The sequence below is a fragment of the Heterodontus francisci genome, chromosome 7 (assembly GCF_036365525.1).
Source record: "Heterodontus francisci isolate sHetFra1 chromosome 7, sHetFra1.hap1, whole genome shotgun sequence".
Classification (NCBI taxonomy): Eukaryota; Metazoa; Chordata; class Chondrichthyes; order Heterodontiformes; family Heterodontidae; genus Heterodontus; species Heterodontus francisci.
In genome coordinates this window covers 54,190,262-54,213,797 of record NC_090377.1, presented here as the reverse complement: position 1 = coordinate 54,213,797, position 23,536 = coordinate 54,190,262, and the positions used below count along the sequence as shown (strand labels likewise).

The 23,536-nt window shown below is 42.3% G+C and overlaps 1 long non-coding RNA gene across 1 annotated transcript in view; it reads right to left on the bottom strand.

Moving 5' to 3' along the window:
- Positions 1-23,086, bottom strand: part of LOC137371710 (uncharacterized) — a 78,905-nt gene extending 55,819 nt beyond the window's left edge. The window contains exon 1 of the long non-coding RNA XR_010975275.1: positions 23,014-23,086. This is a non-coding gene — a long non-coding RNA (uncharacterized lncRNA). The remainder of the gene's footprint in view (positions 1-23,013) is intronic.
- Positions 23,087-23,536: the final 450 nt, after the last annotated feature.

Here is a 23,536-nt window from a genome sequence, read left to right as displayed (position 1 = left end):
TGCATTGCAGATGCGCGTTCTAGACTTCGCTAATTCTTCCACCATCAGCAACATAAGTGAAGAGACTGTCTCAACTGCCTGAATGTGAGACTAATGATCCTGAATCATTGAACTTTAACAGCCTGGGCCCCTGAGATCCTGATTTTGAAATCTTCAGCTGAGGTCTCTTTCTTATGTCACCTCTGGGGAGAGACAGATATTTTCACAAACTTGCCTACCAGCTCCTCCTGCTCATTGCTGCTGTGGGATCTGTCCAATAATATCTGCTCTGCATCAGTAATTCTGCTTCCCTGAATGGGTGTATTTGAACAGTTGTTTGAGTAAACAAGATGGCATGACAATGGTGCAGGAAGGGTCCTCCTGGAGGCACCAGGCTGCTCAGATGCTTCTTTCCCTCAGCACTCTGCACCTTTTAAAGGACCCAAGGGACAACCAACTGATTTGTGCATCATAGGTTTTGACACTGTTCAGTATCATAGTGTTTCATTGCACCTTGTCCAGAGCAGCTTGCTACCATTGTAAAGGCTTTATGGGGATTCTCATGGAACTGTGGCCCTTGATCACCCACAGTTGGGTGGTAATTGTTAAAGTATCCTGCATCAAGACACTAAGAGGTGAGGAAGCACAAAACTAATACTCTGGCCAGGCAGAGGCTCAGCACACTAGATATTTCCCTTGTTTAGGGCTGACCAAGTGGACAAGCAAGTGAAATAGCTCTCAGTTTAACAAGGCAGGCCCACACTATAGAGGGCTGAATGGCACCAATTTGTGACAGTCATTGTGATCCTGGAGTCATGTGTGGCACACTCTAAGCTCCCATCTGCTGGTGAAGTGAAGCTTCCACACTGAGCAGACTCCCACCTCACTTTGGCTCTGAAAACTCTCTTTACCAGGCCAACTCAACAATTGACTGGTGAGCCCTTTTAAATATGTGACTCCATGCACATGCAATATCATGGTACGCTAGCCATTTTTCTGAGGCTTAATTTGACAAATCCACAGCAGTGACTATTTTATATAATTTGAGCTGCAATTGCTTTCGCGAGATGCATTTCATTCAATGTGAACAGATGAGGGTGAAGTTATTGCAAGTATTGTCTTTGCAAGTGATGTCACTCGCTAAGCTGTAGTCTTTTAGCATTCGCTGACAGTGATGTCAAATATATGTGCAGAAGGATGACAATATGGGTCAGCTGAATACTGAAAGTACCTACAGTCATTAATCATTCCACTGAACTAAACACTGTAGGAAAGAGCTGCGGTGACTGTTGGGACATTGTGGGCTAGATTTTGTGGCGCCGGCGGGGCTTCCGATGCCAAGTCGAAAAGGCAAGGGAAAACCCACCTCGGCCTTTCGAAGCCCCTCCACACCCGGTGCACTCTATCTATGAGAGGGATGGCAGTTCGGTAGTATTGGTAGCGCCACTGGGAGCAATGCAACTGCAGGGACTGCAAAAGCCCTTGAACTCAGGCCCAGCACTGGAGCCCAGGACCCAAGGTGAGTGAGGCAGGGTCGCTAGGGCCAGTCTGGCAGGCCCTAGTGAGGGGGATAGGAGGGTGGGTGTTTAGTGCCGGGGGAGGGGGTTCAGGGAGATGGGTGGTTTTCCGGCTTGAGACATCTGTGGACCACAGGTTGCTCATGGAGGAGGGACCCCCTCCTCAAGCCCCCAGGGAGGTCACCTTGTTTTACTGGACGACCTCCCCGTGTGGCAGAGGCCTCCCCACTGTTGCTATTTAAATCCCAGTGGCAGCAGGAAGAGGCCCTTAAGTGGCCGGTAATAGGCCACTTAAGGGCCTCGACTGGCCTCTGAGCAGGAGGGTTGTCTTCGGCCTATCGTGCTCCCAACAAAATTGCATTGCAACGGGAAGGCAACAGGCCCTCCTCCGCCCGCCTCCCATCTCAATTCTATGGGCCAACCCCTCCCCCTCCTCCGAACCTGTCTCTCGGGGGCCTAGAAAATTCAGCCCTCTGTGTGGGTCATGATTGTCATCAGGTTTTCAGGGTAGGGAGTGTAGGTGTTAGTTAGCTCACCTTTTACATTACAAATGAATAGTGACACTGTCCTAACTTCTGGATTACATCTGGTCCAAAATCGCCACTTGCTGTGTATATGCCAGGCTTTCCAAGAAATTAACTCACTGCCATTGCGTAGGAGGGTTCCTGATTTTGAACATTTGTGGCAAACAGTCTGCTCCTGACTGAACAAGTGTAAGATCAAGTGTGCCTCTGAGTGAGTGTGAATCATATATTGGTATGGACATTGTCAGTAGTCTGCTTAAACTGATACATTTAGTACCCTCTACAGATAGCTCTTGGATGGTGGGGGCAGGATGTGCGTGTAAAATGTCCTTTAATCTTTGGTTGTAGTTCCAGGAGTATGTTTATTATAATTAGGGAATGTTTGTGGAGGATTCTGTAGCAGGTGAATGACTTCTGTCATTCAGTAGTACAGTGTGGGTTCTATTCCTTAGTGCCATGTTCAGTAACTATTGAGGATCTCCGATCACCAGGGTGTTCTTCACTTTCCTATGGTTGATTTCTCTCCTCTTGAGATATTATTGCTTCACAGATAATGCTGTGGAGGCAAAATAGACTGGAAAGCTTTCCAGTGAGCATAAAGAACATGGTAAACAGCTCCCTTTCAGCATTAGAAATATGAATATATAAAGTCTTTTTTAAACATCTAGATATAAAGTTTAAAAAGTCAACCACACACTAATGCAGTTACAATGCATCTCCTGCACAGCACTGGTGGTGTAAGACCAACTTTTCACTTCTTCAGAAATCTGCACAATTTGCTGTATATTTCACTTTTTTGAAAATGCCACTGAGAAATACAGCAAAAATCCATGAGCCCCAAAAGCCAGGCTGTTCTAATCACAAATATATGACAATTGGTATGAATCTCAGCATTCCTTACGTGATTCACTAAGGGCTGGATTTTGTAGTCCCACCACATGGCGGCCATCCCCACAGGAACTGCACCGCCGCGATTATGCAGCGGGCGGCCACTTTACATATTGAAACAGCCGCCCCCACCCCCCCCCCCCACAATCATGTGGCGTGGGCGGCCTTGGCAACACCATTCACGGCGTCACCTATTTTTAAAAGGCTGCCAGCCCTGCAACAGCACATTGTAATACAAATACTGTGGTTGACCCCTTTCCCCCTTCCCGACACAAATACAGCAGAGTTGACCCCTTTCCCCCTTCCCTTTACAAATACTGCAGAGCTGACCCCTTGCCCCACTTCCCTATACAAATACAGCAGATTTGACCCCTTTCCCCCTTCCCTTTACAAATACTGCAGAGCTGACCCCTTCCCCCACTTCCCTATACAAATACTGCAGAGCTGACCCCTTCCCCCACTTCCCTATACAAATACTGCAGAGTTGAACCCCTTGCCCCCCTTGAAGGTGCCAGCTTTTCCTGGACAGGAAAATGAAGGCGCATGAGTGCCGCACATTGCACTGAAGATCGGGAACTGAAGGTAAGATCGCTGCGGGTTACATTTAAATAAATGCAAACATCTAATTAGCATATGGAAAACAGGGTCCCATTTCACAGCAGAGGTACCCCGCCACCTGGAAGATTGGGCCGGGCAATCCCGGTGTCAGATTCCATGGCGGGCCACTGCTGCTCTGATTCTCCGGCCCCCCATCCCACCCCACCCCTTCACGGAACCTGACGTCAGGCTGGGAACAAAATTCAGCCCAAAGAGTAGAATACAGCTGTACATGTCCGGTAAAATGTCACCAAAATTCTTTAAAAAAATGTACAGTTATTGCTCCAAAAATGTGGTTCCTCACATTCACTGCAAACATTTATCACGAAAGTCAAAATACTCAACCAGCAGCCTGCAAGAAACATTCAAATTTTCTTGCAAGCAAATACATCCTATGGCGATTACCGATTAAACTTTCAGGAATATTGAGATAATTTCTCTCCCATTTCCAAATTTCTTTATTTGAGTTAGGGAACAAAGTTTTAATTAAGCATTTTATTTTTCATTAACATTGGTAGATGTAAAATAGGGGCATGCTGCTTTTGAGCAGTAGTGTGATGTCCTTGGTATGCACTGCATGTTTAAAAGATGAGGCAAATTGGAAACCATTTGAGGAGGAAAAACAGAAGTGCGATATATTTTCAAATAATTTCTGATAAATTTAATGTTAAAATGGGTAATTTATAGAAATAAATGGGAAATAAACTAAAAAAAAATCCATAATAGAGGAGTGAGTTATTTGGGAGAAGAGCACACCAATACATTGACGACATGTAAATTTTCAGCAAAGAATATCAAGTTGTAAGGTGACTGTCGCTTTAAAGACCAATTACTAGATTCCCTAGTAACAAGAGTTTAAATCCAGTTCATCTATTCCCAGTGGGTGATTTTTATTGATCCTCATATAGATTAATAGATGAAGAGCCTCATATCACCTCTTGCTTCTTTTGCCACCTTCTGTTCCCTTCTCACCAGAGAATTGATGAATTCCTATTATGAAGGCAAATCAATTCTGCTATTACTGTCATTCAAGACCAGGATTCAGGTTTTCAACCTTGCCCACCCTGCTATGACACTGACCAGGTGACTTAGTTGATTTTCATTATAAAGAGTTCAATTCCATTTACCATTTCAGTGATGTTTCTTCAAGGTTTCCACCATAAAAATAGATTGCATGGTTGTGAGTCTAAATGGATATCTATTTACTACATGGAAGAGTTTAAAAGGCGGCATGTCAAGTGTACACTTAAACTAATATCTGACTGACAATCTGGGAAAGGATGAGTTGTAAGTATGCAACACTTCTGCAGATTCTTGAAATCCAATCTGCATATTGTCTTTATTGTAAAATGGACTTGCAACTTTTTTTTCTTTGTAGTGTTAAAATGTAATGCTGTATATCCAAATTGATCTCCAGGAAATCTTGAAGAAAAAAACCCCCCTCTAAATCTTTGCTCTTGCCTTGGCACTAATCACCTATTCCCTATCTATGTGCAAGTCTGATTATAAAAAAATGTTTCCTCATTCCAAAATTGATGAACATTACAGAATTTCTCAGGATGTTTATATCAGATACAGGCTGAAATTGCTTGATGAATCATCTGCCCACACACTGTAGGCTGAGAATATAGCATGCACTGCAGTATTCAGGAAAGGTAGGCTGCAGCATGTTAGTAGCTCTCCAGAGAATAACCATTACTTACAACAGAGCTTTAGTGGTGCTGCACTACAAGATTGCTCTTCCTGTTTCACCAATGCATGCATTAAAAGATGTTATATTTAGCATGAATAATTTAGATGAAGAGGGAGTCAGCCATATTATCAAAGAATTAAATCTCAAAACAAATCTGACATTGCAAACCATTTGTACATCAGTGCAACATGTCACTGTATAAATCCATCTTTTCATAATTAGCACTGGCAGGTACTATTTTTGAGCAGATGAACCATCTGATTATTTTTTAGCTGTGTGCAGCTCAGCATTCACACAATGCATTTATATCTGTGTGGGAGTGGATGGTAATTGATTCAGCAAAAAGATGCTATTAACAACTTGTTCAAATCATTAAACCACTTTAAAAAAATAGCAAATAAAAATCTTATGCCTAAAATATGTTCATCCCACTATATGTCATGCAGGTAACAGTCAATGAGGTTTGTTGAAGCAACTAGATAATAGTACTGCCACTTTTATAATGATTGCTAACTTCACAAATAATTCTAATCAAAAGATGTTTGTAAAATTTTCAAGGTGAGGTCATTTTTAAAGTCTTTTATTTCTGGGCCTCCAGAACAGAAATAAATGTGGAAATAAAGGGAAGAAATTCATTCCTAAAATTTTTTCACCATCTAAATAAACTATTTATTGTGACTTTCATAATGACTAAGGCCCTGAAATTAAGCTGTGTGACATGAGTGTTTGTACACTTAACTGGGTTAGCTCTTCCACTGAGAAACAACAATTTCAGACAAATATGTTTAACATTTTCAGGCCAACATCCTGCAATGGAATTTCAGGACAGAAAATATTATCATGTGACTGGATAGAGAGAAAAAATAAATTGAATTATTAGAAAGAATATTTTGTGCAAACAGACTTCCAGAAATTTTGTGCATACTTAATTTTGGTAAGACACACCCAATGTGAACATAAACAAAATAGATGGGAATGTAAAATTGTTTTTCCTCCTTTAGACTTGCACAAACTTCTCCAGTAACAGTAGTAAATGGGAAAAATATTTCAGGCCCCATTTTCCTACGGACCAGGCGCTGGAATGTGGGATTAGATTGGGCGGCTAGTTTTTTCAGCTGGCACAGACACAATGGGCTGAATGGCCTCCTTCTGTGTCGTAATTTTTCGATGGTTCTATATTTGATTTATCAAATAGGCAAGAGTATAGCATTTGGCACCTTAGCACAATAGGCATAGATGAGGCTGTAAGCAAAGTGTTTTTGCAGGCTTCCATTTTAGAATAAGACTTTCTATATAAATACGTAGTTTAATTAGGTAGCTAAAGATTGAAACCATGTCTAGACAAGCATGTCCTTGGAGCACTGAGGAGAGACCCAGGCATTCTTATTATCTTATGTTGTTTTATAGGGTGTTGTTAGGTTAGGTATGGCAAGTATATTTTCTCAGATGTGATAATTGAGCTGCTGGGCAAAAGATAAAGAGCACAATCGGTGGAAGCCCTCTCCTGGCACAAAGATTTTTGGAATAAGGGCGTGTTTTAAGTATATAAGTCTCGACTTGGAGCAAAATGTGAGAAGATTCTTGGACTGAAACTGAACACACTCAAGTGGTACCCAGGATATTTCGAGTCTGATTACTATGGAACCTTGTGGTCTTATTATCTCATTATCTCATAGTCATCTCATTATCAAAAAGGAGGAGGTGTTGGGTGTCTTGCAAAGCATTAAGGTAGATAAGTCCCCAGGGCCTGATGGGATCCACCCTAGAATACTGAGGGAGGCAAGGGAAGAAATTGCTGGGGCCTTGACAGAAATCTTTGCATCTTCATTGGCGACAGGTGAGGTCCCAGAGGACTGGAGAATAGCCAATGTTGTTCCTTTGTTTAAGAAGGGTGACAAGGATAATCCAGGAAATTATAGGCCGGTGAGCTTTACGTCAGTGGTAGGGAAACTATTAGAGAGGATTATTCGGGACAGGATTTACTCCCATTTGGAAACAAACAAACCTATTAGCGAGAGACAGCATGGTTTTGTGAAGGGGAGGTCATATCTTACTAATTTGATTGAGTTTTTTGAGGAAGTGACGAAGATGATTGATGAAGGAAGGGCAGTGGATGTTATCTATATGGACTTTAGTAAAGCCTTTGACAAGGTCCCGCATGGCAGACTGGTACAAAAGGTGAAGTCACACGGGATCAGAGGTGAGCTGGCAAGATGGATACAGAACTGGCTCGGTCATAGAAGACAGAGGGTATCAGTGGATGGGTGTTTTTCTGAATGGAGGGATGTGACTAGTGGTGTTCCACAGGGATCAGTGCTGGGACCTTTGCTGTTTGTAGTATATATAAACGATTTGGAGGAAAATGTAGCTGGTCTGATTAGTAAATTGGTGGACGACACAAAGGTTGGTGGAATTGCGGATAATGATGAGGATTGTCAGAGGATACAGCAGGATATAGATCGGTTGGAGACTTGGGCGGAGAAATGGCAGATGGAGTTTAATCCGGACAAATGTGAGGTAATGCATTTTGGAAGGTCTAATGCAGGTGGGAGGTATACAGTAAATGGCAGAACCCTTAGGAGTATTGACAGGCAGAGAGATCTGGGCGTACAGGTCCACAGGTCATTGAAAGTGGCAACGCAGGTGGATAAGGTAGTCAAGAAGGCATACGGCATGCTTGCCTTCATCGGTCGGGGCATAGAGTATAAAAATTGGCAAGTCATGTTGCAGCTGTACAGAACCTTAGTTAGGCCACACTTAGAATATTGCGTGCAATTCTGGTCGCCACACTACCAGAAGGACGTGGAGGCTTTGGAGAGGGTACAGAGGAGGTTTACCAGGATGTTGCCTGGTCTGGAGGGCATTAGCTATGAGCAGAGGTTGGAAAAACTTGGATTGTTTTCACTGGAATGACGGAGGTGGAGGGGCGACATGATAGAGGTTTACAAAGTTATGAGCGGCATAGACAGAGTGGATAGTCAGAAGCTTTTTCCCAGGGTGGAACAGTCAGTTACTAGGGGACATAGGTTTAAGGTGCGAGGGGAAAAGTTTAGAGGGGATGTGCAAGGCAAGTTCTTTTCACAGAGGGTGGTGAGTGACTGGAACTTGCTGCCAGGGGAGGTGGTGGAAGCAGATACGATAGCGACGTTTAAGAGACACCTTGACAAATACATGAATAGGAAGGGAATAGAGGGATATGGGCCCCGGAAGTACAGAAGGTGTTAGTTTAGGCAGGCATCAAGATCGGCGCCGGCTTGGAGGGCCGAATGGCCTGTTCCTGTGCTGTACTGTTCTTTGTTCTTGTTCTTAGTCAGGTTATCTAAGAAATATAACCATGGCATATTTTAATTTTCTATGCTGTGTTGTAGTTTCGTTAATAGGTATAATAAACCTATTGACTTTGAAACAAGGCTCCTTCCCATTTTGGAGTATCACAGACCAAATCTAATATAAATAACGCACACAAGTGAAATTTGTGGTTTGTAGAATGTTACGGTACGTTCACCCTTCTTACAGAGTACAATAGTTTAAAATTTACTATATAAGGCATAATTTAATCACATGAAAGCATAGCCACCAGTTGTGGAATGATTAAAATTGTGGATGAGCAAGAGGCAGAATTGAATGAGCATAGAGTTTGTGAAGTGTTGTAGGGCTGGTGGAGGTTACAGAAATAGGGCGGAGCGAGACCACAGAGGGATTTGAAAACAAAGATTGAGGCATTGCTGTACCAGAAGCCAATGTAGGTTAGCAAGCATAGGTGTGATAGGGGAATGGAACTTGGTGCAAGTTAGCATATGGGCAGCAGAGTTTTGGATGACGTGAAGTTTCATGGCACAAGATAGTTCATTGCCTTTCCGAAAAGGAAAGCATTTCCAAAAAGAGGAAGGGGGATTTCAGCACATCTGTTAGAAACATTGACTCATTATCAGTGTGTAAATAGTCCTTCAAAAATGTATTTTGTGTTTTTTTCACCCCTACATAGCAATAACAAAGGCAATTTTGTTAATTGAAAACAAAAGGGGAATTATCTCGTGTGTGAGAAGGCAATTTTGGCAAATTTATTGCTCAGCCGTGAGTTATATAACTGACTACCTTACAGCATGGTTGGATCATATCAAGGTCTATTGGGCCTTGCTCTCCTCTCCTCTCTCGAAACCACTCAGTACCCCAATATCATCCTGGAAAACTAAGATAACCTCTGAATACTTTTCTTTACTACCATCTCCTCAAATCCCTCTCCGTTACCCCCTGAACCCTTCATCAAATGCAATCAGTTCATGGACTTCTTTTGTCACTGAGATTCAGTTGCCCTTGTCACACCTTCCTTTCCCTTAGCCCACCAAGACAAACCTCCCCCAAGGTCCCAACCTGTCCTAGCCCTGAATACAAGCCTTTCTCTATTTTCTCTCATCTTCCCTTATGCCCTCTCCAAACTATCTTGTCCATATGGCCTGTCTCCTGCTCTCTTGACTCCATTCCCACTAAATTGCTGACCATCCAACGACCTTACTCGACCCCATGCTAGCTGATATGGCAAATGGTTCTCTCTACATAGGTTTTGTCCCCCCTCCTTTTAAAACTGCCATCATCAATCCCTCCTCAAAAGCCTACCCTTTATCCTAGCAAACAACCACCCCATCTCCAAACTTCCTTTCCTTTCCAGAATTCTTGAATACATTGTGCTCTTCCCAAATCCTTCCCATCTTTTCTACAACTCCATGCTTGAATCTCTCCAATCAGATTTCTGTCCTGGACATAGACTGAAATGGCCTTAACCTGTCACATCTGTGATGGTGATCATGGTGCACTAACTCTGTTGTACTTCCTGGTCTCTGTAGTCTTTGGCATGGGTGTTACAATGCACTTCAAGTATGGCACTGCACTGGTAGTTGGGAATTAGTGAATTTACCATTGTATGCAGAAAGCAGGGAGTCATAAGACTATAATAGAATTTTTTTTTTCAGGTGACATCCGAAACTGTGAGAGAGCAAAGCTGGACTACAGGTTTTAACTTCCTGTCTTATGCCAGTGTATAACTATCTATCTATCCCTTAAAGAATGTATAAGCAAGAAAGCTTGTTTTCTTACTGGTGCCTCTGCTAAGCACAGTTTTGGGACTGAGGCAGCATGACGAGCTACATAGGGTCTTTCGGCAGATTACAACATTTGACCTAAGGCATGATTATATGATGTTGTAACATATTAATTTTGGCAGAAATTATCTACATATTGGTACTTATATGCTGAATTGGAATTATGCAATATTATTTAATGCACAATGTTTTATAGTGTTTACATTGATTTTGGTTTATTTAGAAGTTTACCGAAATAAATAGTTTGCAACCATGCATGGTATCCTCCCAACCTAGTTCCTGGTGCAAAGGTGGGATCATTTTGGGGTTTGGAACCCGACTCCCTGCACAGCATGCCCGGCGGTTGCTCTTTACCAGAGCAAACCAATTAATAGCCGACCTCCGGGCTCCCTGACCATTTAGGGAGGGAGGGAGGGTGGGATGACTCATTCATTCAGTCAAAGGAAGGATTTCTAATTAAAGGGACCAAGGCATGGGTTAGAAAAACTCAACGGCACTTGGATCTTTGAAGCTGCAGCAACCACAGGAATGGAGAGGAGACCTTGGAAATCTTTAACCCACTCTCACTCTTACCTGGAGGTCCTGCTGTGGAATGTGAGGGGCTGCAGTGAGGTGAGCTCTCCTAAGGTTGGGAGAAAGAGGACAACATCTCCAACCAAGCAGGCATGAACAGAAGTGGCCAAGGAAGTTAGCAGCAGGAATGTGCTCCTTCCAATGTGGAAACAGTGCACCAAGTGGATCATGCCCTCAGGAGGGCATGACAGGTGAGTGGCATAACACTTTCAGGTGCCAAGCCCCGCACTCTGACTTGTCCAGCATTTTCCTGCACAACACTCCTCTGACCAACACAACTTGCTGCTCCACCCACTCCTCTCTCTCAAGGCACCTTCGCATATCCCCAGCCACACTGACACTGACCCTCAGTCTAACGTCTTCTCACACACATGCCTCACAGTGAGCCTCCATAAATGGTTTCCTTCCATCCTCTCCATACAAGCCATTACGAACACTCACATCTCTGGTTTCTCTCATTGCAGGAAAGAAAGACACAACTTGGTGAGAGGCAGAGACCTGGTTGGGGTAGGGGTGGGTGGTAGTGCAGGGTGACCCTCCAGTTACAGGCATCTTGTCAGCCATTCGCAATGCATGCTTATCTGCTTCTCTGGGAAGGAGTTCTTGTTCCAGGAGGCTGCAGATGTCAGCAGCGAACTTCCTGAGGCACTGGTGTTCAGACACGCAGAGAGCTGGTTTTCTACCTGTAGGTCCCATTTTGAGGATCTCACCTTCTTCCAGATAAATCTCAATGTTTATCCCATCTGCCCTATGTAGGGACATGTGGCTGAGGTGGTGCTGCAGCTGGTGTTGCTCCTGCTGCACCTGGAGCAGTTGGCCGTGGTGTGGTCTTTGCTCTTGAACCTCAGCAGAGGTGAAAGCTGGAGCTGCAAATGCTCCTCCTGTGCCATGGTGAAGACTGGCAGCAGGGAAGTGCAATTGAAAGTGAGTGAAGTGCTAGCCAGGTGAAATGCCTTCCAAGCATTTAGCAACACCCTGTCTAGCAGTGAAAGCACTCTGAGAGAAAAAGTGCTTTGAACAGTAGTTTCTCAAGGGTTATGGCTGGAGCTCTTCAATGTAACTGATTGAAGTCTTCACAGCTTGTTAGTTTCACTGAAGAAGCTCTGCCTGCTGTACACTCACCTCGGTGGCCCTGGCGAATTGTTGACAGGTTGGAAACATGTTCCATGGCTGGGAAATTCAGGATTCAGAACTAAATAACTGGCTTCTTAACCACTTCAACAACCACATAACTACTTATCCAACAGATCCAAAAGGGTTTCCCGTTCTCCTTCAATCCCGCCCCAGGGAAACCCAGCAGAAGGTAGGATTATGTCAGGATTGTGACCCAATGTCAATGTCTGGGACTTTACCACCCTGCTCACCCATGAATCTATCTCCAATGGCCTTGTAAAATTCTGCCCTATGTGTTTAAAAAGTAGTGCAGCAAATTAGTACTGCCAAAATTGAACAGATTACAAGAGGGCTTCATCTCCCTATAAGTAGGCAGCAGTTTGTCACATTTAGTACCAATATTTTATATTCATTTCATATGAAACTTTCACCACCTTTAAACACAGTTTGACTGAATGAATGCAGGTTAATAGATGACAATCAAGGCTGTATTTCAGTTATGTTACAAAATGTAGGAATAACGTTGAAATGGTTTCTGAACATCAGAACCCCGATTTGATTTTTATTAAAGTAAGTGTCTGTTCTTTTAAGAAAACTTTTTTCTTTGTTACTGTGTTTCAGATCTGGTAAATAAAATTGATGTAATGGAAATTATATTGATCTTAGGCCTGAAGTCTACAATATCATGAGAGTAAAGTTATAATGTTTTTTGCAGCAGATTTTTTTAAATTAAATTCACATTTGCTATTATTTTATTAGTGGGAAATGTACTCTAAGTGAAATTCTCGGAAATTCCAGAGATCTAATATCCAAAACTTTATGCCAGTCACATTCAGACATGCCAATTGAGTTTTACAGAGTAGCTACAGGAAGTAATGTAATTGAATCAACATATAAATTATTTCAACAGTATCCATTCAAATGGGGACCATAAAATAGATCAATTCCTGTGATCTGAAATTGTTCAAGGTCTAAGAGCAATAATAGTTGCAATATTTTTCTACAATAAATCAATCACACGGGAAACAACTCGGGCTGATAACATAAGAGACTAAAATTAAAAATATGTTTGGGAGCTTTTTAATAATGCTTCTATGTCTGCTCTTTTTGAGTAATTTAATAAAAACCATAATTTGTATAATTTTTGATACAAAATTTACTGGTAACCTAGATTACTTTTTATGTTAAGGTATTAAAGGAATCACTGTACAACTGCGCTATTGGCCTAACAGTGTAAATCAAGATAGTAAAATTTACAGTGTAAATCTAATCATATGTGATGCTCTAGGGCATTTCACATTATCACATAACGTAACATAGGTCATGAAGACATTCGCATTGGTAGAAAAAAAGCACATTGTCATTGAGAGCAAATCTATTTTGTATTTCATTGAAGGGAAACTTGATCAGCCAATATTATTTTGCTGCAGTTTACTGAGCGAGTACTAAAGATTATTTTTAATAGAAATATATTTATTGTTTTGCAACTGTTTTACAAATGTATTTTGGTATTACTTGATGTCTAACATTGTACCACTTTTTCAATTTACTGTATGAATAATGAGAGTCTAACAAATGGAATACAAAAATAGAGAACTTGGCAATAAATCCAAACCATCTTTCTTCTGCACACTATGGTCACAAATATTCAGGTGGGATATTATATAAGTAATTGGTGGATGTCCTCTCATTGTCAATCCTTCTCTGTGGGTCTGTGAATAGAAGAAGCACTTTTGAAACTTCTCAAACATGGATAGGAATCATCTGGGCTCCTGGAAATCTTTCACTGATGTACATAGGTCCGACAGTGAGCAGCAGAGAATTAACAAATTGCACAATTGTGTTGCAAGGAAACTAGAACCTAATCGTCAAAAGGCAGCCAAATTTAAACCTTTTCTAAAATATCTGTGTTTTTTGATTGGCTTTAATCATTGCTTTGTGGAATCTATTTATCGTTTCACATTTGATAAAATACTCACACACCACTTCATTATTAATTTCCAGATATACAGTAATTATTAACCAGAACCTAAAAGTAAATAAAATAAAAACAAGAAATGCTGGAACCACTCAGCAGGTCTGGCAGCATCTGTGAAAAGAGAAGCAGAGTTAACGTTTCGGGTCAGTGACCCTTCTTCGGAACTGACAAATATTAGAAAAGTCATAGGTTATAAGCAAGTGAGGTGGAGGTGGGCAAGAGATAACAAAGGATAAGGTGTAGATTGGACAAGGCCACATAGCTGACCAAAAGGTCATGGAGCAAAGGCAAATAATATGTTAATTGTGTGTTGAAAGACAAAGCATTAGTACAGATTAGGTGTTAACGGACGGAATATTGAACAGCAGCAAGTGCAAACCTGAAAAAAAACAGTGGGTAAGCAAACTGAACAAACTAAGATGAAATGAAATCAATGCAAAAAAAAAGATTGTAAAAAATGTAAAAAAGAAAAAATAACTAAAAATAAAAGGCACAGTGGCGCAGTGGTTAGCACTGCAGCCTCACAGCTCCAGGGACCCGGGTTCGATTCTGGGTACTGCCTGTGTGGAGTTTGCAAGTTCTCCCTGTGTCTGCGTGGGTTTTCTCCGGGTGCTCCGGTTTCCTCCCACAAGCCAAAAGACTTGCACGTTAATAGGTAAATTGGCTATTATAAATTGTCACTAGTATAGGTAGGTGGTAGGGAAATATAGGGACAGGTGGGAATGTTTGGTAGGAATATGGGATTAGTATAAATGGGTGGTTGATGGTCGGCACAGACTCGGTGGGCCGAAGGGCCTGTTTCAGTGCTGTATCTCTAATCTAAAAGTAAAATGGGGGGCCGTCATGCTCTGAAATTATTGAACTCAATGTTCAGTCCGGCAGGCTGTAGTGTGCCTAATCGGTCGATGAGATGCTGTTCCTCGAGCTTGCGTTGATGTTCACTGGAACACTGCAGCAATCCCAGGACAGAGATGTGAGCATGAGAGCAGGGGGAGTGTTGAAATGGCAAGCAACCGGAAGCTCAGGGTCCTGCTTGCGGACTGAGCGGAGATGTTCCGCAAAGCGGTCACCCAGTCTGTGCTTGGTCTCCCCAATGTAGAGGAGAACACATTGTGAGCAGAGAATACAGTATACTACATTGAAAGAAGTACAAGTAAATCGCTGCTTCACCCGAAAGGAGTGTTTGGGGCCTGGAATAGTGAGGAGAGAGGAGGTAAATGGGCAGGTATTACACCTCCTGCGATTGCAGGGGAAGGTGCCATGGGACGGGGACGAGGTGGTGGGGGTAATGGAGGAGTGGACCAGGGTGTCGTGGAGGGAACGATCCCTTCGGAATGCTGACAGGGGAAGGGAGGGGAAGATGCGACTGGTAGTGGCATCACGCTGGAGGTGGCGGAAATGGCGGAGGATGATCCTTTGGATATGGAGGCTGATGGGGTGGAAAGTGAGGACAAGGGGAACCCTGTCACGGTTCTGGGAGGGAGGGGAAGGGGTGAGGGTAGAGGTGCGGGAAATGGGCTGGACACGGTTGAGGGCCCTGTCAACCACAGTGGGGGGAAATCCTCGGTTGAGGAAAAAGGTCATATCAGAAGCACCGTCATCAGAGCAGATGCGTCGGAGACGGAGAAACTGGGAGAATGGAATGGAGTCCTTACAGGAGGTAGGGTGTGAAGAAGTGTAGCTGAGGTAGCTGTGGGAGTCGGTGGGCTTATAATGGATATTAGTAGACAATCTATCCCCAGAGATGGAGACAGAGAAGTCGAGGAAGGGAAGGGAAGTGTCAGAGATGGACCATGTAAAGGTGAGAGAAGGGTGGAAATTGGAAGCAAAGTTGATAAAGTTTTCCAGTTCGGGGTGGGAGCAGGAAACGGCACCGATACAGTCATCAATGTACCGGAAAAAGTGTTGGGGGAGGGGGCCCGAGTAGGACTGGAACAAAGAATGCTTGACATATCCCACAAAAAGACAGGCATAACTAGGACCCATGCGGGTACCCATAGCAACACCTTTTACTTGAAGGAAGTGCGTGGAGTTGAAGGAGAAGTTGTTCAATGTGAGAACAAGTTCAGCCTGGCAGAGGAGGGTGGTGATGGATGGGGACTGGTTGGACCTCTGTTCCAGGAAGGAGCGGAGAGCCCTCAAACCATCCTGGTGGGGAATGGAGGTGTAGAGCGATTGGACGTCCATAGTGAAGAGGAGGCGGTTGGGAACAGGAAACTGGAAATTGTCGAAATGACGTAGGGCGTCAGAAGAGTCACGGATGTAGGTGGGAAGAGATTGGACCAGCGGAGAAAAGATAGTCAAGATAGAAAGAAATAAGTTCAGTGGGGCAGGAGCAGGCTGACACAATGGGTCTGCCGGGACAGTCCCGTTTGTGGATTTTGGGAAGGAGGTAGAAGCGGGCTGTCCGGGGTTGCGGGAGTATGAGGTTGGAAGCTGTAGAGGGAAGATCTACAGAGGAGATCCTTTCAGGTGAAGCTGCGATTTACTTGTACTTCTTTCAATGTAGTAAACTGTATTCGCTGCTCACAATGTGGTCTCCTCTACATTGGGGAGACCAAGCGCAGACTGGGTGACTGCTTTGCGGAACATCTCCGCTCAGTCCGCAAGTAGGACTCTGAGCTTCCGGTTGCTTTCCATTTCAACACTCCCCCCTGCTCTCATGCTCACATCTCTGTCCTGGGATTGCTGCAGTGTTCCAGTGAACATCAACGCAAGCTCGAGGAACAGCATCTCATCTGCCGATTAGGCACACTACAGCCTGCCGGACTGAACATTGAGTTCAATAATTTCAAAGCTTGACAGCCCCCCATTTTACTTTCATTTTTAGTTATTTTTTCTTTTTTACAATCTTTTTTTTTTGCATTTATTTCATTTCATCTTAGTTTATTCAGTTTGCTTACCCACTGTTTTTTTTCAGGTTTGCACTTGCTGCTGTTCAATATTCAGTCCGTTAACACCTAATCTGTACTAATGCTTTGTCTTTCAACACACAATTAACATATTGTTTGCCTTTGCTCCATGACCTTTTGGTCAGCTATGTGGCCTTGTCAAATCTACACCTTATCCTTTGTTATCTCTTGCCCACCCCACCTCACTTGCTTATAACCTGTGACTTTTCTAATATTTGTCAGTTCCGAAGAAGGGTCACTGACCCGAAACGTTAACTCTGCTTCTCTTTTCAATGATGCTGCCAGACCCGCTGAGTGGTTCCAGCATTTCTTGTTTTTATTTCAGATTTCCAGCATCCGCAGCATTTTGCTTTTATCTAAAAGTAAATAAGTTTGCTGTTTAATCAGAGTTCTCGCAGTTTAGAGAAGTATTTCTCACTGTTTTTAATTAATTACTTTTCCCCTCTTTACCAGATAAGTTTACTGAGTCAGGAAACTTGGATGTTGTCCATAGAAAACGTGATGTTGTTGATTACTCTGGGGAAGCATGCATCATCAACCTACTTGACACACTGTGCACTTCAAGTTTACTGACATTACTGATGTTGCATAGTGAATCTTAGCATGTGCATTTACTGTTTCTAAGACAAGTCATTATTGCTTATATGTATGGTTTCTTCCCATTCCTTCTCCTTTTCTTCTTCCTCAAATGAGATAAATAAAGAAGAATTCACATAAAAGCACTGATTGTCCCAATTAATAGACTGGAAGCAAAATCTATGCCACAAGCCCTCTTTGGCCACAGTTTTGGCCCTAGTAAAGAAATGCTCAAAATAGTTGCACATAATATTTAAAAAGTAGACATGGGTCGAATGGCCTCCTTCTGCATTTTAATGATTCTGTGATAAACAGTGCAGGTTTTCCCTTTAAATGCGCTTGTTTTCCAAGACAAGTTTATCGATACTGGAAGCTGAATTTCTCCAGGTGGCCAGAGCATAGCATTGATGTCAATGTCCAAGTGACATTCCCATCACATTAAAGTAGTGGAAGTGCAGATCCTGCCTATATCTTGTGGGTGATTCTTGCATCAGTTATATATCACATTGGATCTGCAACCACATTGCATTTCCATTGGAAGTGATCTCCACCTGTATTTTTGATTATGTTTTATTGATGGGCTGTAACAGCAACTTTCAAAACCACTCTAGTAACTCTAATTTATTTTTTCAATTTATTATTGATATAATAACCTCAGTACAACTTAAAATATGATAACCCCCTAATGACACCACTATGCTATTAGTTTTAAACTTACCTATTGAGATTAAACAATACCAGTTATTTGTTTAAAAAAAAAATAAGTCATGGGATGTTGGTGTTGCTGGCTAGGTCAACATTTATTGCCCATTCCTATTTGTCCTTGAGAAAATGGTAGCGAGTCACCTTCTTGAAAGCTGCAGTCTGTATGGTGAAGGTATTCCCACAGTACTGTTAGGTGGAGAGTTTCAGGACTTTGACCCAGCAATGATGAAGGAACAGTGACAATCCCAAGTCAGGATGATATGTGATTTGGAGGGGAACTTGGAGGTAGTAGTGTTCCCATATGCCTGCTGCCCTTGTCTTTCTAGGTGGTAGAGTTTGCGGGTTTGGGAGGTGCTATTGAAGTAGCCTAAATACTAGAGTCTATAATACAGGATAAAATTACAAACTATATACAGAAGCATGAACTAATCAGGGCCAGTGAGCAGAGATTTCTACAAGGCTGGTCATGCCTTATCATTCTGGCAGAATTCTTTGAAGAAATAAGAGAGAGATAGATGAAGAAAATGCACTTGAGATGTTTTAAATGCATTTTTAAAAGCCTTTCATAAGGCACCTTGCAAGAAATTTATGGCAAAGATAATGGCAGATGGAATTGAGGGGAATACATGGCCACATGGATAGAGAGATGGTTGGAGGGTACAAAGCAAAGCACAGGAGTAAAAGAAAAAGTTTCTCAGAATGGAAGGACGTTATGATTGATGTTCCTCAGGGGTCCAGATTGAGTGACTCTTATTTTCCATTTACAAAAACTATCTGGACTTGGGAATTGAGGAAATAATAGCAACATTTAATGTTACATTGAGTAAGACAATTTTATGGTTTTTACACCATGTGAATTTGCACTAAAAGAGCAGTTGTTCCCTTGAAAAAGTAGTTCTTAGAAGAACTGGCAGGCCTTGACTTTTCGGGCAGCGTACTCTGCCTGTTGTTTGGAGAAATAACTGCAACAGTGCAACTTTTCTATGGGGAGCATATTCACCAACAAATCTGGAAACTGGAACAAAACATCATCAAACTGTTACAGTTATTTCTCCAGATGACAGGCAGAGTATGCAGTCCGAAATGCCGAGGCCTGCCACTTCTTCTAAGAACTCCTTTATCATGGAAAGAAGTGCTCTTTTTAGAGCAAATTCACATGCTGCAAAATTGTAAAATTGTCTTACTCAATGTTACCACTCTCCCCATGAAAACTTTCAAACATTTAAAATTGCTACCAAATTGGGGACAAAGCATGGCAAGTTGTGAAAGATTGCAGAAGAACTTAGCTAGGGTAGCAGGGTGGGCAGATAAGTCACAAATGCAGTTCATAATAGGAACAAAGTAAGAAAGAACTTGCATTTCTATAGCACATTTCAAAACGTCATGCTGTCCCAAAACCCTTCCCAGCCAATAATGTAGTTGGAAGTGTAGTTACTGTTGCAATGTAGGAAACACGGCACAATCTGTTCACAGCAAGGTTCTACAGACAGCAATGCAATAAATGACCAGACCATCTGCCTTTTTTAAGTGATGGTAGTTGAGAAATAAACATTGGGTCCAGGATATCGGGGAGAACTCCTGCGTTCTTTCTTAAAACAATGACCACAGGATCATTTTGCATCCACCTGAGTTGACCAAAGGGGCCCCAGTCCAACATCCCATCAAAACACTCTGAATTAATACTTGGTAACAGTAAGAACAGGGGAAGAAATGCACCATATAGTAAGATTTTAATGGATAAAAGCAGAGGGATCTTGGTGCCTAGAAACTTTCTAGCAACACGAGAGGAACATAGGGTCATCAAAGGTAGCAGTGCAAATATATTAGGCCATAAAAATGAAAAATAAATCCTCAGTTTTGCATCTTGAATACAGAAATAAGGAGCTAATTGGAACTTGTGGAAGACCTTAGTTAGGCATAGAGTACTGTTGGCATACCATCATAGAAAGGGTACAAAGCAATGGAAAAAGTGCAGCAGAGATTCACTAGAATTTTACCAGGAAGGAGAGGTTATGGTAATCAAAATAGTCTTAAGGAAATTGGATTTTTTCCCTACTAAATCAGCACATTTCCATTGTCATCTGCTTAAAACCCACTAATTGCCATTTGGGTCTACACTACATGAATGGCAGAAAATCTAGGATTTGTCATGAAGATTCAAAAGCCCTGAAATTCTGGAACCATGGTTGTAAAAAACTGCAGTTATTTGGGCAGAAAGGGACTCAGTTATTGTTGAACTTCCACTTTCTTTGTCCTGTTCAAAATTCCACCCTTTTCAACTGCCCATTCCATGTGGCTGTTATGGAATGAAGTGGACGTAGTAGCATAGCAGAATCTGATCCTAGTGGAAGTGGGCCTGTTTTTCTTTTAAAGGCCAAACTCCCTATGGCAATCTATGACAGAGCTGTTGGCAAAATGTCACATCTTTTATGAAAAAGATGTATTCAAAGATCTTCAGCTGGAAGAATGTAGGCTGAATGCTGCCCCTGAGCTTAGGTCAGCAACTCAGTTGCATTGAAAATGACCTGTGTGCCAACAATGCCCTGTTTGGTTTGGTGAGGGTGCTGGTATTGAGGAGAAAAATTCAACATTTGACCCACTTAGCGGGAAAGGGACAGAGTTGGGAACTGGGGAATGCTATTTAGCTTTTCCAAAGGGCGAGCCAGTAACTACAAAAACTTTCAGGTTATACCTAGAGGACAAAGATGGGTGGCAAAAGTTGTGGAAGTGAAATGTAGGTGGTTTACCAAATCTAAGTTGGCCGACCACAAAATAATTAGTGGGAGAGAGGCCCCAAACCTCCTCACCTCGCACCCCCTCCAATCCCCCTGCTATAGCCAAAAATGAACAAATAACCTTGATCTTAGGATTTCAGACAGGATTGTGGACATATCCATAGTGTAAGTGACATTTCTGCTCTACCCTGATCCACCCACAGGAACTTCCAGGCTAAGTTACAAAAAAAGTATATCCCTGATTTTAACTCAGAACAACATTCGGGTGGCCAGAAGCTGGGGTGAATGCCAAAGCCTTAGCAACGAGAAACCCTGGTGATTTTAACTCCCAGGCCTTATCTGCAGTCATGGAACTATGAATAAGAATGCTCAAATACATTTCATACATGACTTTACAGGGAGCAAAGAGGACATTTTCATCCCATTAGTACAGGTTGATCAGTAAAATATTGGTGTCCATTGCACCATTTATCCAAAACAGAATATAATGTGAAAAAAAATTCTTGGTGTGTTCAAAAGTTGAAATTTAATTTTGTGGTAATTTGAATCACTCAATTAGTGAGTCCACAGAATTGTTGCGGTGCAGCAGGAAGCCATTCGGCCCATTATGTCTGCACCGGTTCTCCAAACGGGCACTTCAGTTGGTGCCATTCCCCCGCCTTCTCCCCATAACTCTGTACATTCTTCCTTTTCATGTAACAGTCTAATTCCCTTTTGATTGAACCTGCCTCCACTACACTCTCAGGCAGCGCATTCTAGACCTTAACCATTCGCTGTGTGAAAAAGCTTTTCCTCATGTCACTTTTGCTTCTCATACCCATTACTTTAAATCTGTGCCCTCTCCTTCTCGATCCTTTCACGAGTGGGAACAGTTTCTCCCTATCTGCTCTGTCCAGACCCTTCATGATTTTGAATACCTCTATCAAATCACCTCTCAGCCTTCTCTTCTCCAAGAAAAACAGTCCCAACTTCTCCAATCTATCTTCATAACTGAAGTTCTTCATCCCTGGAACTATTCTTGTGAATCTTTTCTGTACTCTCTCCAATGCCCTCACATCTTTCCTAAAGTGCAGTTTCCAGAACTGGACGCAATACTCCAGCTGAGGCTGAACTAGTGTCTTGTGGGGGAGGGTGGGGTGGGGGGGTGGGCACCGTGTCTACTGTAACCTTGGCAGAAGAGCTCCGGAAATCTTGGAAAAATGGTGTAAACATTTGGGATTTACGCAGTTCTTCAACCGAATTTATGCGAGTGAGTGGGAGAACCCCAGTGGAAATTCACCCTCTTGGTATTTCATGGCAGTTGACATGTTTGAACCTACAATAAACAAAACTGCTTTGCAAATTGAGGGTTTACATCATTCAATGTTAGGAAACATTGGATATATTGAGGATAAAATTCACCTTGCACGTCTTTCCAATATGAATTTCACCTTATTGGCCCAGATTTTGCAGGGGTAGGAGGTTGACGATGAACTGTCAGTGTTCTCTGTCATTACCCCTCTAAAACTGACCACAACTTCAGGAAGTTGGGCAAGCGCAGATTAGCAGTCTGTCGCTAAGTGCTCTGCCAAAGACTACACTGTGCATCCACAAGACCACTGTCCCCCTGCCCCCCGACCCACCCCCACCGAGACCGTAATCATGAAAACAGCAAGAACTTCAAATTTCTCACTCCCAGATTGCTGACGGAAACCCCTTAAAAGGTTATACCTTAGCAATCAGATGTAACTGGGTTTTTAATGGCATTGTGGTTAATAAAATTTGACGAACAACAGAACTAGCCTTGAAAAAGTAATTTTATGTTTGTGGAGTGCTGTTAAATGATTAGTTGTTCTAAGCTACTTTTTACAATAATTTTTTAAGAAGTTTTTTTCAGAATGTTTTAGCTTCTACCTTCACCCATTTGAATGTCCCAATCTTTAATTGTCGCTATGTAAAAAAATTTCATAATGATTTTATTTCACTGTCTTTTATTTCCTGGTTGGATGGCTGTAAAAATCTTTTAATGTGATTGGCTGCTTGTACACCTGATGACATCACTCCAGCTCCATGCTGGGAATTCCCCAGTAAAGAAAGCTGCAATCAGTTGTAGTACCAATGCATGGTGATAAGAGGTAAAATGCTCACCTGAGAGATCGATCGTAAGGTTTCTCAGCAACTTATTTTGTGGTCGGCAGCGAGCACCTTTGCAAAACCGTTGACCAAAAACTCCGGGTCATTGATGCGCATGCAGATTGATGAACGTTGGTAATGGGATCCCAGCCAATGCAGTTAAATACTATTATAGATTAACTTTGTTTAGAAAATAAGGTGGATGAGTATCCATTTAAGAATATACTGATTTCATCAGTAGTCAGGTGTAACTAGTGTGTGAACCTTTTCATTATACAAAACATACAAAAGAATTCTTCACCAGAGTTAAAGGGTATAAAGGTAGTTGTAAACACAGAAGATGCACGTGGAAGTGTCAACAGTAATATGCAACTGTCAGTAATTGAATAGTGTGGGCTGTAGTGTTGGTTTCATATACTGGACTAGGTTTTGATGGTTGGGAAAAAATTTAACATAACAACCTCAAATGGGTTGTGTAGAATCCACAATAGAGTAAGATGGAGACAATGGATTTGGTGGGTCAAATGGCTATTATTCA